The sequence below is a fragment of the Mytilus edulis genome, chromosome 1, assembly GCF_963676685.1.
Source record: "Mytilus edulis chromosome 1, xbMytEdul2.2, whole genome shotgun sequence".
In the NCBI taxonomy this organism is placed as follows: Eukaryota; Metazoa; Mollusca; class Bivalvia; order Mytilida; family Mytilidae; genus Mytilus; species Mytilus edulis.
In genome coordinates, this window is record NC_092344.1 from 26,098,006 (window position 1) to 26,111,991 (window position 13,986).

The following is a 13,986-nucleotide window of genomic DNA, read 5'->3' on the forward strand; positions in this document are numbered from 1 at the left end:
AATTAAATGTAATTTCTATTGTAAAAATAAAGTTATTTCCCAAAATGAACAACGGAACTTTATCAGTGAGCGGTACTATTCGAGTTTACCTTTTTGCGGTTAACCTGATATATGTTTTCTGTCTGTGGTAAGTTAAAATCTAAATACTGATACAATTTCAAGAATTGCCGATAGAAACTGTCAGGATAGGTTCTAGGAACTGTCCTACCTACAACTGATTCTGATAGTTCTGCTTAGAACTGTTCTATGATAGTTTAGAACAGATCAATGACAGATTATTCCGACAGTTCTAATGAGAGGCACATTGTAACATATGATTTTTTAACATATATCAGATTCTTTTTAATCGTTGACCTGTTCTAGTCGAAGAAAGTTTTTAGCCGTAGAACTGTTATAGTCATTGAACTGACCAAAGATCTAGGTAGAACTGTCTAAAACTTTTCTAGGGTGGAACTGTCAGGAGCAGTTCCAGGTTGATCGGTGGTAATAAGTTCTAGGTAGAACTGACTAAATCAGTTAGAACTGTTCTAGCTAGAACTGTCTTACAGTGTCAGCAGATAGTTCTACATTCTGTCCTAGAACAGTTCTCCTTCTGATTATTACGCCTTTACACATATCTACTTTAAATGAGTATAATTTGGGTGAAATGTATGAATTCTTAAGATTATCCATTTTTTAAATATTAATTCAGTTTTCTTTTTAGATATTTTAAAACAGGTATCGGCGTAGCTAAAGTGTGGGAGATGGTTAGTTTGGTCAGGTCAACCTAAACATATTTGTGTGTGTCTATGCTTAGCATGCAAGTTCTGCTTAAAACTGTGGTACACTTTACCAGATAGCTCGAACGGACGCCGAAAGGATGGACAAAACTTTTCTATTTACACCATTTGCATCCGTTAGGAGTCCGTTATGTAATGAACAAATAAAACGGACATGTAGTATGCCGAGAAATGGTAGGAGTGGAAAAAAAATAAGAAAACAAATGTCAGAATAAAAAACCAAGAAGATGTGGTATGATTGCTAATGAGATAACTCTTAACAAGATACCAACATGACACAGAAATTAACAACTATAGGTAACTATACGGCCTTCATCAATGATCAAAGCCCATACCGCATACATGTAGTCAGCTATTAAAAGCCATAAATATTCATGATACTAAAGAAAACCAAAATACCAATAATTGTTTTTTCCTTACGCGATTTTCAATTGGTGTGTATCCGTTTTATAATCAATTATCGTTCTGTTAACCTTCTGTTCATGTCCGTCTCACATCCGTTTTATCCTTTATATGTCCGGTAAAGTCCGTTAGTGAACCTGTCTACCGGACCTCCAACCGATTAAATCATGTATAACGGACAAGTAACAGATACAAAACGAACACAGAACGGACGAGTATTGTAAAAAAAAACGGACGCCTACTGGACACTTCATCCGTTGAACGTCCATTCAAAGGTTTGTAACATGCTAAAATGTCGGACGTCGACTGTTAAAGTTGATACTGAACGGAATGAAACAGATATGGACGGACGTCTAACGGATAACAACACTCGTTTCACGGAACGAACGGATTGAAAAAAAGTTATCCGTTCGGCGTCCGTTCGCGCTATCTGGTAAGGTGTGACCGGAAATTTAAGCACATGTTACACCTTTTTTTTTAACGATAACAAATATTTTATTGCATGTTACACCTTAACGGATAGCGCAAACGGATTACTTTTTACAATCCTTTCATGTCCGTAAGACGTCCGTTAATTTTCGTTTCATGTCCGTTCAACATCCGTGATATCCATCAATGTCCCTTCTGTCCGGTGGAGAATTTCGAGCATGTTCAAAACTTTGAATTAACGGACATTCAACGGATGAAGTGTCCGTTGTACATCCGGTAGTCGTCCGTTTTTTTACGGATGTGCATGCGTTCTTAAAGAGTGACAAATCTTAACTGCGGGATAATGTATACTATATATATATATATATATATATATATAAATGATGTATGATTGCCAATGAGACAACTCTTTAGAAGAGACCAAAATGACACAGAGATTAACAACTATAGGTCAACGTACGGCCTTCAACAATGAGCAAAGCCCATACTGCATAGTCAGCTATAAAAGGCCCCGAAATGACAATAGTAACGAGAAAACTAACGACCTTATTTATATATAAAAAAAATGAACGAAAAACAAATATGTAACACATAAACAAACGACAACCACTGAATTACAGGCTCTTAACTTGGTACAGACACATACAAACATAATATTGCGGGGTTAAACAATTTAGCGGGATCCCAACCATCCCCTAACATTAGACAGTAAAATTAACAGTACACAATAGGAACGAACTATAAAAATCAGTTGGAAACTGTTTAATTCATCAGATGGACAAAAATACAAGTGGACGTATATATCAATTTCATTTTCAAAAGCACACACGGCGTGTCAATCTAGCACAAAGGAAGGTTTATGTTCATATAACATTCATGTTTACATTTTATGTACTCGTCCTGAATATGCATTTAGTCAGAAAATGAGTATTTTAATGACTTATTAAAACATCAATACTACAATCTGCGCAGTTTTCCTCCTGTTTATGTTGATTATAAACATAGAAACAAACGTAATAGAAAAACAACTGACCCACTGACATTTTACTTTGTAAAATTGCTACCCGTTGATATATAATTTGACTATGAATAAAGAGACCCATTCCTGCGGCACGTCTATGCATGCTTTATAAAGAAGGAATCCTTTACCACGGTATGAGGCAGAATAAAGGTCTAGTGTTGAAGATTCAAAGTTAAGCACTGATTATGCATGTACATATAGTGCAGGGGATGCAAATTTTCCAGTGTTAACTATTTTTAAAACTCAGTTCTGTATATAGATAAAGTTTAGTGCTGATGTTACCCCCAGCACTGGAAATGTAAAGTATAGCGATGTAGATTTCGAAAAGTTAGCTATTGCGATGTCAAGTTAAGCGATGTAGGAATAAATGCCAGCGCTGGAGATATGAATTACACCATAATTGACTTCATAGCTTCTGTGCAAAACTGTTTCTCAAACGCTAGACTATTAATCTCTAGCGCTAGATTATTAATCTTCAGCGCTAGACTATTAATCTCCAGCGCTAGACTATTAATCTCCAGCGCTAGAACTTTAATACAGAAAAAAACACAGCTATTCACTATTCACTATTCACTTTATTACAACCAAAGGTCTCTTTTGAAGCTGCCTGTCATAACTAAACAGACACGAATAAAATGACAGTTGAAAAAGATAAGATTAAAATGACAGTTGAAATGTCAAACAATATACGGCAAGTTTATGAATTTTGACGGTTGTACATTTGTATGTATAATTGATACTATAAAGGCTAGTTGAAAATTTCAATCACCAGAAGATCTCAACATTGTTCCAGAATATCTCAACCGTTACCAGAAAATCTCAACATGATCTACTTCATAACATATTTAGCTTAATGAAATTATATTAGTAAAGAAAAGGAGCAAACTGTAATTTTGTATTTATAAGGTTTTAGAAAAATACTAATTTACTGATATATACGTAGTTTATCAATGATTTCACTGTCATTTTGTCAATAGCTGACTGCACTGGCCACATTTACCTGCAGGAGAAAAGTCATACCGATGTCATTTTAAATCATATTGGTCCATGTTGTACACGAAACAAATCCTAATTCAATTATCTATGGCATGACATTCTCCTATTTTACAAACAACTCATCGATTTTCAGTATATTGACGAAAAGTCGACCTACCCTGTGTTTATTTTGGATATTTTGAACCAGAAAGACTCAACAGGAAGTGCCAGTATACTTTTTTCCGTCTCAACATTTTGGTTGAGATTAGATGGTTTACCAGGCGTGACATTCCTATTATATTGGTAATAAGATTGTTGTTTGCTGACACGTGCCCATTACATAATTAGTCATTAAATGATAATGAAGTTATGTTACGGTATGGACACTCTGCATTAAACAGGCTGGCGACTGTCTTGGTATACCAAGGCTGCATTACCAAAACAAATAATAATAATAAATATAAATCAATTGTAAACGGTCTTTCCCCCTTTGAAACATTATTGATTGATATGTGTGTGTGTGTGACTGTGTGTTTGTTTGTTTGTTTGTTTGTTTGTTTGTTTGTTTGTTTGTGTAAGGGGTCTATTTTATTGTGTTACCGGAGAAGTTTCATGTTAAGTTCGGAAAGTTTTTATTTTATTTCAGGTCCAGCGCGCGACTCTGGCGCCAGATTGAGGAGACATCACGTGACGCGTGTCATTGTAGGAAATTGACATTTTGATCACAGCTCACCAGCAATGCATGCTTTGGATTTAATTGATCCGTTGTAACTTTAAAACACATTTAATGATTATTTTCTTATAATGTACAGTTTTCAGCACCAGTTTGTAACACAGATTAATATTTCAATCTACGAGCGGACATTTTATCGTAGGATTTCACTGAGATTTACGGACCTAGCAAGCGATTTTTACGGCATTGCAATTTCTTTTCTCTAGGAAAATTCTTGAGAGGAAGCTGCACCAACTTGTTTTGTAAATTTTAAGTACATGTTTGCCCTGCTGACTGCACATTTTGAGTTCGATTTGACTTGTAGTTTCAGAGTATAGCTGATAACAAGGATGTAGATTTTTTTCATTTTCAGAAGAGATGTAAGAACAATATTAAAAACCAATTGTTCAGAGAACCATTGATGGTCTTTCCACTAGTAAGGATCTTTTTTATATGAAAATATTAAAATTCTGTTTTATATGTTAATTTTAGCGTCAAATGACAGCTTATTGAAAGCTGATTCCAAAAATATAGGGTTTCTATACAAAAAGATATAAATAAGGGAGATCATTTGTTACTTCCGGTTTAAAAGATGTTACTTTTGGTATGTTTAGATAGTTTACTTGATACTGATTCCCAAAATAGATGGTTCTATATACTTTACATTAAATTAGTACAAAAATTGCTACTTCCTGTTTACAAAATGTCACTTCCGGTTGGCTTTTTCATGGTCACATTGTTTGCAACCTTTTGCAAAAAGTCCCATGGCTTTATCATGTATACAAAAGAGGAAAGAGCCAAGGTCAAAATCTAGAACTTTAATTTACCTATGACCTTGAGCTCAATTTCAAAGTCATCAACCAAGGACCTCAAATAAAAAAAGTCTAGGCCTCTACTTTATATTGTCAATGAGTTATATTATCATACAACTAATATTAGATATAAAAGGGGGAAAAACTCGCATTAAATGTTACGTACCCTTTTAAGTTAAATTTACGTGTTACGACATGTCGCAACTAACAATTGTATGAAAATATTTTGTCGATATCTTGTATGATTTCTTAAAATAAGAGATAACAAGCCAAAATCAAAAACTTGGACATGACCTTGACCTTTGACCTTGATCTCATTTTCATTTTTTTGGACCAAGGACCTCAAATCAAAAGACCCTAGGCCTCTATCACTTCTGGTTTTCCAGTTACAAATTCATTTCACTTATTTCAATACAAAAGGGGAAATAACTCTCATTAGGGTGTTCGTGAAGCTTCGATCAAAATAAAACCTAACATCCTGAGGATATAACGAGCAATTAAAAAGGATAAATTTGTCGCTTTCTTTTACGGTTGCGGAGGAGATCTGATAACAAGAAAAACAGTGTTTGGGGAGATAACTCTTACAAAGAAAAGTGTTCGGTTAAACAGGGTCATTTTCAAAAGCATATAGACTGTATGATATCATATACAAAAAAACTAAGCGAAATCTTTTGAAACATTTTTACACCGCCAAAAAAAAACTAGGCGGAAGAAAAAAAATAATAAATATAAAAAACCAATTGTTCAGAGAACCATTGATGGTCTTTCCACCAGTAAGGATCTTTTTTATATGAAAATATTAAAATTCGGTTTTAAATGTCAATTTTAGCGTCAAATGACAGCTTATTGAACGCTGATTCCAAAAATGTATGGTTTCTATACAAAAAGATATAAATAAGGAGATCATTTTTTACTTCCGGTTTAAAAGATGTTACTTTCGGTATGTTTTGATAGTTTACTTGACACTGATTCCAAAAATAGATGGTTCTATATACTTTTACATTAAATTAGTACAAAAAATGGCTACTTCCGGTTTACCAAAGGTCACTTCCGGTTGGATTTTTCAAGGTCACATTGCTTGCAACCTTTTGCCAAAAGTCCCATGGCTTTATCATGTATATAGAAGAGGAAAAAGCAACGGTCAAAATCTAGAACGTTAAATTTACCTATGACCTTGAGCTCAATTTCAAGGTCATCAACCAAGGACCTCAAATCAAAAGATTCTAGTCCTCTACTTATTATTGTTAATGAGTTATATTACCATACAACTAATATTAGATATAAAAGGGGGCAAAACTCGCATTAAATGTTACGTACCCTTTTAGGTAAAATTTACATGTTACGACATGTCGCAACTAACAATTGTCTGAAAATATTTTGTCGATATCTTGTATGATTTCTGAAAATAAGAGATAACAAGCCAAAATCAAAAATTTGGACATGACCTTGACCTATGACCTTGACCTCATTTTCATACTTTTTGACCAAGGGCCTCAAATCAAAAGACCCTAGGCCTCTATCACTTATGGTTTTCCAGTTACAAATTTATTTCATTTATTTCAATATAAAAGGGGAAATAACTCTCATATGGTGTCTTCGTAAAGCCTCGGTCAAAATAAAAACTAACATCCTGATGATATAACGAGCAATTTGGAAAAATAAATTTGTCGCTTTCTTTTACGGTTTCGGAGGAGATCTGATAACAAGAAAAACAGTGTTTTGGGAGATAACTCTTACAAAGAAAAGTGGTCGGTTGAACAGGGTCAGTTTCAAAGGTGTATAGACTGTATGATATCATATACAAAAAAACTAAGCGACATCTTTTGAAACATTTTTACACTGCAAGAAAAAAATTAGGCAGGAGAAAAAAAAATCAAAAAATCAAAAAAAAATCAGAACAAATTCAATAGGTCTTTCCACCAGGAAAGGTGGAAAGACCTAATAATCAGAAGACATTCAATAGGTCTTTCCACACTGAAAGGTGGAAAGACCTAATAAAAGAAATCAAATATATATATATATGCATCTATATACAATATATGTACATACTAATTATATCTTCTGTAAAAGGGTAATAAGCTTCAACGCAAAAGAAAGATAAACGAAAGAACAGCAACCTTCAAAAAGAAAAAAAAGACTGATTGTGTATATAATTACGGGGGCGTATTAGCGCCCCACATTTCTTTTATATATATTTCAATCTATGTTTGTGTTATAACGCAAACCTTAACGAAACAACGAAAATATTTGCGAAATAACGCAATTACTTTGATTACAATTATTCATCGAGTTTTGTACATAATATATGTCATTTTATCATTAAATTCGGAGGTGATTAAGTTCAGAGAAAAACCATTAATTCAAGGCCAAATCATTGTTATAAGTATGCTTATGTATAAAGGAGTACTTGAAGTGCAGTTTTACACAAATTAAGAATGGTTTTGTAACAGAAAATATATATGGTATAGGCATATTTCATTTGAAAGGCCAAGATTTTGATTAAGTAGACAAAAGCAAGTATAATGTCATACAATTGGGAAACTATCAACTCAAATAGAAAAAGTGATGTTTCTGCTTTAAAATGAATTATTCAGAATAAAAAAAAAAACATTTTTTAAATATTGGCGAAATGAAATGTATTTAAAAAAAACAATTACAACAAAACAAACGGAAGCGTATTCGCTCCACATAATCTCAACCGAATTTAATAACAAACGGACATATATTATATACCAAATTCTATGAATAAGTGATATCAAAATGATTGTGTTATATCATGAAGGTTTGCGTTAGTTCGCAAAGGTTTCGTTAAAACGCAAAGGTTTGCGCTACTTCACAATGGTTTGCATTATCACGCTAACATAGAAAGGGATATACAAAAAAAAATGTGTTGCGGTAATACAAATCCGTGTATATCACTGTGATCCCCAAAATGGTAAGTATACCACATTAATAATCTTGTAGACGTACTTGGATTTGGCTTAAAAACCCCGTAGGATATTCGTTTCGTTGTCCTTGATATTTTTTAATACATTTCCTTTTGCCAATATTTTTGTTTAAAACATTGTTTTTTTGCAGTGGCATGTTAGTCGTTAAGTGTGTTTGCTACCTTCTTGTGATCAATTTCAATTCACCAATATTTTTGTTTTAAGTACTATAATACTGTATTGAATTTGGTCTGATTATTCGTCTATTCGGACATTGCACATAATTGTGCATATCTAAACTATTTATAGCTTGTTGTTCCGTATGATCCAAGACTCCGTGTTGAAGACCGTACTTTGACGTATAATAGTTTACTTTTAAAAATTCGGACTTTGATGGAAGAGTTGTCTAATTGACACTCATTTTGGCACTCATACAACATCTTCTCATATCTATTTCTTACATTGCTGTACGGACTGTTCCATGAAGAATAACAGTGCATAATTTATACCAGAAGGTGAAATACTTTAAACTTGCAATAAAAAAAACATGACGAATTTTTAAATGAGGCATAATATGGTCAAACATTATTGTTTTCATTTCTTTTCACTAATTTGTTTGTCATTCATTATTAAACTGTAATTGAAGAGTAAACTACATTTCCTTTTAATCAATTTTATATATTTCTTAAAGTATAACAGTACCAGAACAACATACATGTGTACCACGAATACCAGAAACCTGCAGGCTCATCCTCGACAACATATATATACTTATTAATTTCTGTGTCATTTTGTCTCTTGTGTAGAGGTGTCTAATTGGCAGTCATACCACATCTTATTTATGTATGTGTATTTTATTTTATTTTTCCTTTTTGTGTTCTGTTAATTTTACTTCGTTATAAGTATGGCTTTTGAAAATTATATAGAATAGCCAAAATAGAGCTACATGTACTTTACATAAGTATACATACACAATAATCATATCAATAAAGGATGCATATGATAAATACGGATGTACTCAACCCGTCTGCCAAGTAGTTACTTTCTGAAATAAAACTGGTTGTAAATCGATTTTAAATATTAAAGTAAAAAAGTTTTAAAACCCCATTAGACAAATACAATTTGAACATATTTCCCATGTGCAAATTGCTACCTCCCTCATTCAATATGTTCGCCCCTCTTTTATCCATGAGTCCGTTTCGACTTAAGCCAAATAGATACGCCAGAACGTATGCAATAAATGTTTTCCAAAGATTTGTAGTTAAAATGATGAAATGAATTGTTGATTGGTGTATCCGTGGAAACAATATGGCTTATTCATTTATTTGCTATAAAATATTGCAGAAAAAGGTGGTAAAGATGTCACAAATTGCCCCAAAGTTCTGATCAAAAGTAGAAATGTAAACCGTTTTCTCAAACTGATTGTTTGCAAACATCTTACAATAGATCAAATTAAAATCATGTCTATCTTCTAGTTTTTGGAAACATTCTTTCTCGGAGTTCGTTTGAAAAAAAAATGATGACAAACATTGCAATAATTTGTGGACCTTTGTCAGGTGTGCTTTTGACAAAACGAATAGTCAATCAGAAAATAGCCCATACAACATGTTAACGATAAGCATGCAGTTCTTATAAACCCACTTTGACTGGAAAATTAGTCTTCGTGTGTCTTAAATGAATTGTATTGCACAATAACTTCCATATTTGAAACATCCATCAAAACTAAAGTGCGCTTCTACATTTATTAATGTGTATTGCTACCTTTGAAGAATTGGGATATGCGTGTAAGATCCCTTTCAGTCGTAAACAGTCCTTAAGTATTCAACAATTTGCACATCCAGACCTTTTGATTTTTTGTGTTTGAGTATGTCTGTTGTAGGTTAACCCAGAAAAGCGCCTCGGATGCACACAATTAATCATTTTTCATTTTTTAAATTCCATTTTAAATTAGAATTCCTGACTTAGGACAGCTGCAAATGTTTGCACCTGTCCTAAGTCAGAAATCTGATGTACAGTAGTTGTCGTTTGTTTATTTATACTTGTTACTCGTTTCTCGTTTTTTTATATAGATTAGACCGTTGGTTTTCCCGTTTGAATGGTTTTACACTAGTAATTTTGGGGCCCTTTATAGCTTGTTGTTCGGTGTGAGCCAAGGCTCCGTGTTGAAGGCCGTACATTGACCTATAATGGTTTACTTTTTTTTAAATTGTTATTTGAATGGAGAGTTGCCTCATTGGCACTCACACCACACCTTCCTATATCTATTTACAATGTAAAATAATTAAACACAAAACTATCATTCAACAGGAATTCGTTATTTTAGTTATTTTACTTTTATTTACTATAAGTATGTAAAGGTAACGTACAATCACCTACTTCATTTAAAAAATTTTAAGTAATATTCTTGTACGAATATCAATAAAAGAAATCATTTTTTTGAAGAAATTAACCTGTGATAACATTAACGTTACATTTCATGTAGCGCGCTTTTTCTTTCGTTTGCGATATCCTGGTGTGCTGTGGTGATTTTCCCTGGAGGTGTCCGTTATTATTCTGTGGTTTAGATGTTATTACGTAATATTATATAATTCTAACATGACGTCCTGCAAACGCTTCGAGTAGACACCCGTGGTAAAATATGAATATATTGCCTTGGCTGTTCCCATCGTACTCCCACGTTATATCTTTTTAAATGAATGAAGTACCCGACGTCATAGAATGATGACGTAATAATTAACGTATTTTACAGGAAATCACACGCCTCTGATACTGAAAATCATCACAACAAGGAAACGTAAACAAACGATGCTAAAATGTGGTATATACATAGAAGACATATAAGTAAATTATCATTACAATTCATCAAAATCTATCTAAATACGTTATTGTAAATAGTTTTAGCATGTCACTAATTCTGTTTGCTCCGTTCTTTTACGCTAATCTAAAAATGCGTTAATTTATGGGAACGGCAAATATTTGCCTCCACCTAGAGCGCTTTGATCCAAAAGAACTGCCGTATTTGTCATATTAGAATCGAAATAATTCACGGGGGCTTGAATATATCTAAATTTTACCACGGGTTGTCCCTTTATGCCGATATTTTACCCCTCGCTATCGCTAAGGGTAAAATATTTGTCATAAAGGGCCTACCGGGGTAAAATCACGATATATTCAAGCCTCATGAATTATTTCTTAAATAACACATAGCTGAGAGGGTGTTAGAGCAGATTGTTACCCCGAGAAAACATTGTCAACTGAATCTTTGTATCATGATATACTTTGATAATTACCAACTTTCATTGGCATTTCTGTATAAGATAACAGAAATCAAGATATTGTCTCATGTACACATCTACCCAACATTTTTTTTCAAAGTTGATACATATGTCATATGAAATGGAGAAAATAAAACAAGAAGACAGAAATATTTTTCATCAATTCGTTAACAAGAGAAAAAAATATACATTTTGTATATAACTATATATAAAACAATTCAACAAAGAATTAAATTTAACTGTCTGTCAGAATCAAATTTAACAAGAATAATTTTAACATTTACTGTTTTGTTGGTGAAACAATTCAATTTTGAAAATCATTTGTGAATGTTGAAATTGACTACACTGTTAATAATATTCGGACATAAATTCATTGTGTGTGTGTTCCACCATGGCTGCACATTGTTCATCGACAGCTGAAAATTTGAAGAAACAGCTGGATGTGGTGAGTTTTCCTTGTTTTGGTTATCAGGTACACAAACATTGTGCGGCTCAACTGTAATATCCATAGGCATGACAGGGATTTCTTCCAATGTGCTTTCATATGAAAATAACCCTTCAATTTCAGCTGCACTGAGCCCAAGTAATGGGCTTCAGGTGTAGTCACAGTTATATTGTTATCACCTTCAGCATGTACAGACTGAAGTTCATGATTAATATTGTCCCTTTGATTAGTTTGAAGAATACTATTTTAACTGTCAGACATCTCACGTTGCTTGTTTTTGCTTAGTCTCTTAGAATAACTACGGATAGATGCTTCACTTCGATGTTCACTGGCTCGCATTATGTGCCTAGCTTCTATGCCGGCTTCATCCATTACAGTAATTAAAGTTGCCCGTATTTAGTGGTTTGTGTACCTTCTAGAAAGTTTAGCCTTCTCAGAAATTTCTGGCATCATTACTGCTAAACTGTTTTCCCCATAGGAGCTTTACAATACCATGTTGTGTCAATTATTTTACAGGAATCCTTTGTGCGCTGCCAAAAACCATTGAGAGCTGGGTGAAGCTTTTCCAGATACAATTTAAATGATAATACTGGACACAGAGAATCACCCACTCGTGCGTATATCCTTGCTTCACCGACGGTATCATCAGGGGTAGCTTCATCACGATGATTTTTATCATATTCATCTATTTGTTGATACACATACTCTCTTCCACTTGAATCTGTTTTAATAGCAACTGTTTTTTCGTCATAGATCTCAAGTTTTTATATCAAACCATACCTTCTTTTGTAATCCATAAGGTGGTGTCGTATTGATTGCACTACTATTAGTGTTATAAAGCTTTTGTAAGTCCTCTTTAGAAATCGGGGGTTTGTGGTCAGTAGAGGCATACCCTTTTTTCTTAACAACGACAACCTTGAAGACATCATTTGAACCTGCGAATTGAACATCCTTTGTAATGTATATGGAACAATGTTCCTGCAAATATTTTGTCAAGCCGTACCTATAGTTAGTGATTCCCGTCAGTTTTTCGTAAAGAAGCAAAAAATAGTCTCAGTTTTTCATTCAATTTTGGTTTATCAAATGTTTTAAATTCATTGTCTTCCCCTAGGAAACCACGGAAACTCTTAAGACTATGTGTTATGCATTTTTTTTGTTGACTTTTAGTCTTTTAATTCGAGTAAATCGGTTATATCATCCTCTGAAACTTCAGCAAACATGTCGCCTGTTGTTTTTGTTTAACATCGGTGTCATTTAGGATCTTACAGCTATTTGCTTATCTTCGATACTTTCAAGCGCACATGTGACAGTTACAGAATCTGGTAACCAATTGAAGAAACCAGTTGAGGCTATGCACGAGAGGGTAACATTCAAAAACAATTGTCACCCGCTCAGGTATGACACCCTCGTAAAAGCCAATCAAAATCTGGAATTTTTACATGAAGTATAATAATATTTATTATTGTATTTCTCTCTGTAATGAGTGTTCTTGAGTTAGATTGTACTGTAGTCCTATCACGCAGTGTTGTGGTATTTTTTATGTATTTTTAATATTGGCATATCAGCGAAAGGTTTAGCTAACCAACAAACTAGGGTAAACCTACCATTTTTTTTTTATTTTCCTGTCCCAAATATGGAAGTTGTTATCTACAGTTCGTTTTTTATTGATATTGGCGTTAGCTTTTTTTTCCAATTCTACTTAAAGTTGTGTTTCCCTCAGTTTTAAGTTTGATACTCGTATTTGTTTTTGCTTAAACGAATTATGACTAGTGAACAGTGGTTAATACTGCTGCTTATCGTTAATTTATAGATCAAATTAACATGTTTACAACCACGGCCTAACACATCATAGGTGGATCCACGTGGCGGGGGCTCTATCGTTAGAAAAAAGGGTTGATTATATAGGGAATCACTGAAGCATGACTGAAGCGGGCTCCACTTAGGTCAGTCAGTGTGTATCATCCATCCCCTTCTCTCTTACAAAAAGTTCTGGAGCTGACACTGCACATTTATTAAAACGTTTATATTTGATAAAGTAAGGTAACAGTAAAAATTAAAAACTGACATAAAGCATCAAATCCTGATTATAAAAGTGGAATACACAAAACTTAAACGTCCCAACATACGTTATGTTACATATACGAGTGTTACATGTATGTCCCAAGATGAACAAATTAATGAAACAAACCTTGAAGTATTTTGAACTCTG

At 33.5% G+C, this 13,986-nt stretch overlaps 1 long non-coding RNA gene across 1 annotated transcript in view; it reads left to right on the forward strand.

The window, feature by feature from the left end:
- The window catches only part of LOC139528698 (uncharacterized), a 493,302-nt gene that overhangs the window by 312,600 nt on the left and 166,716 nt on the right, over positions 1–13,986 (forward strand). The window lies entirely within an intron of this gene.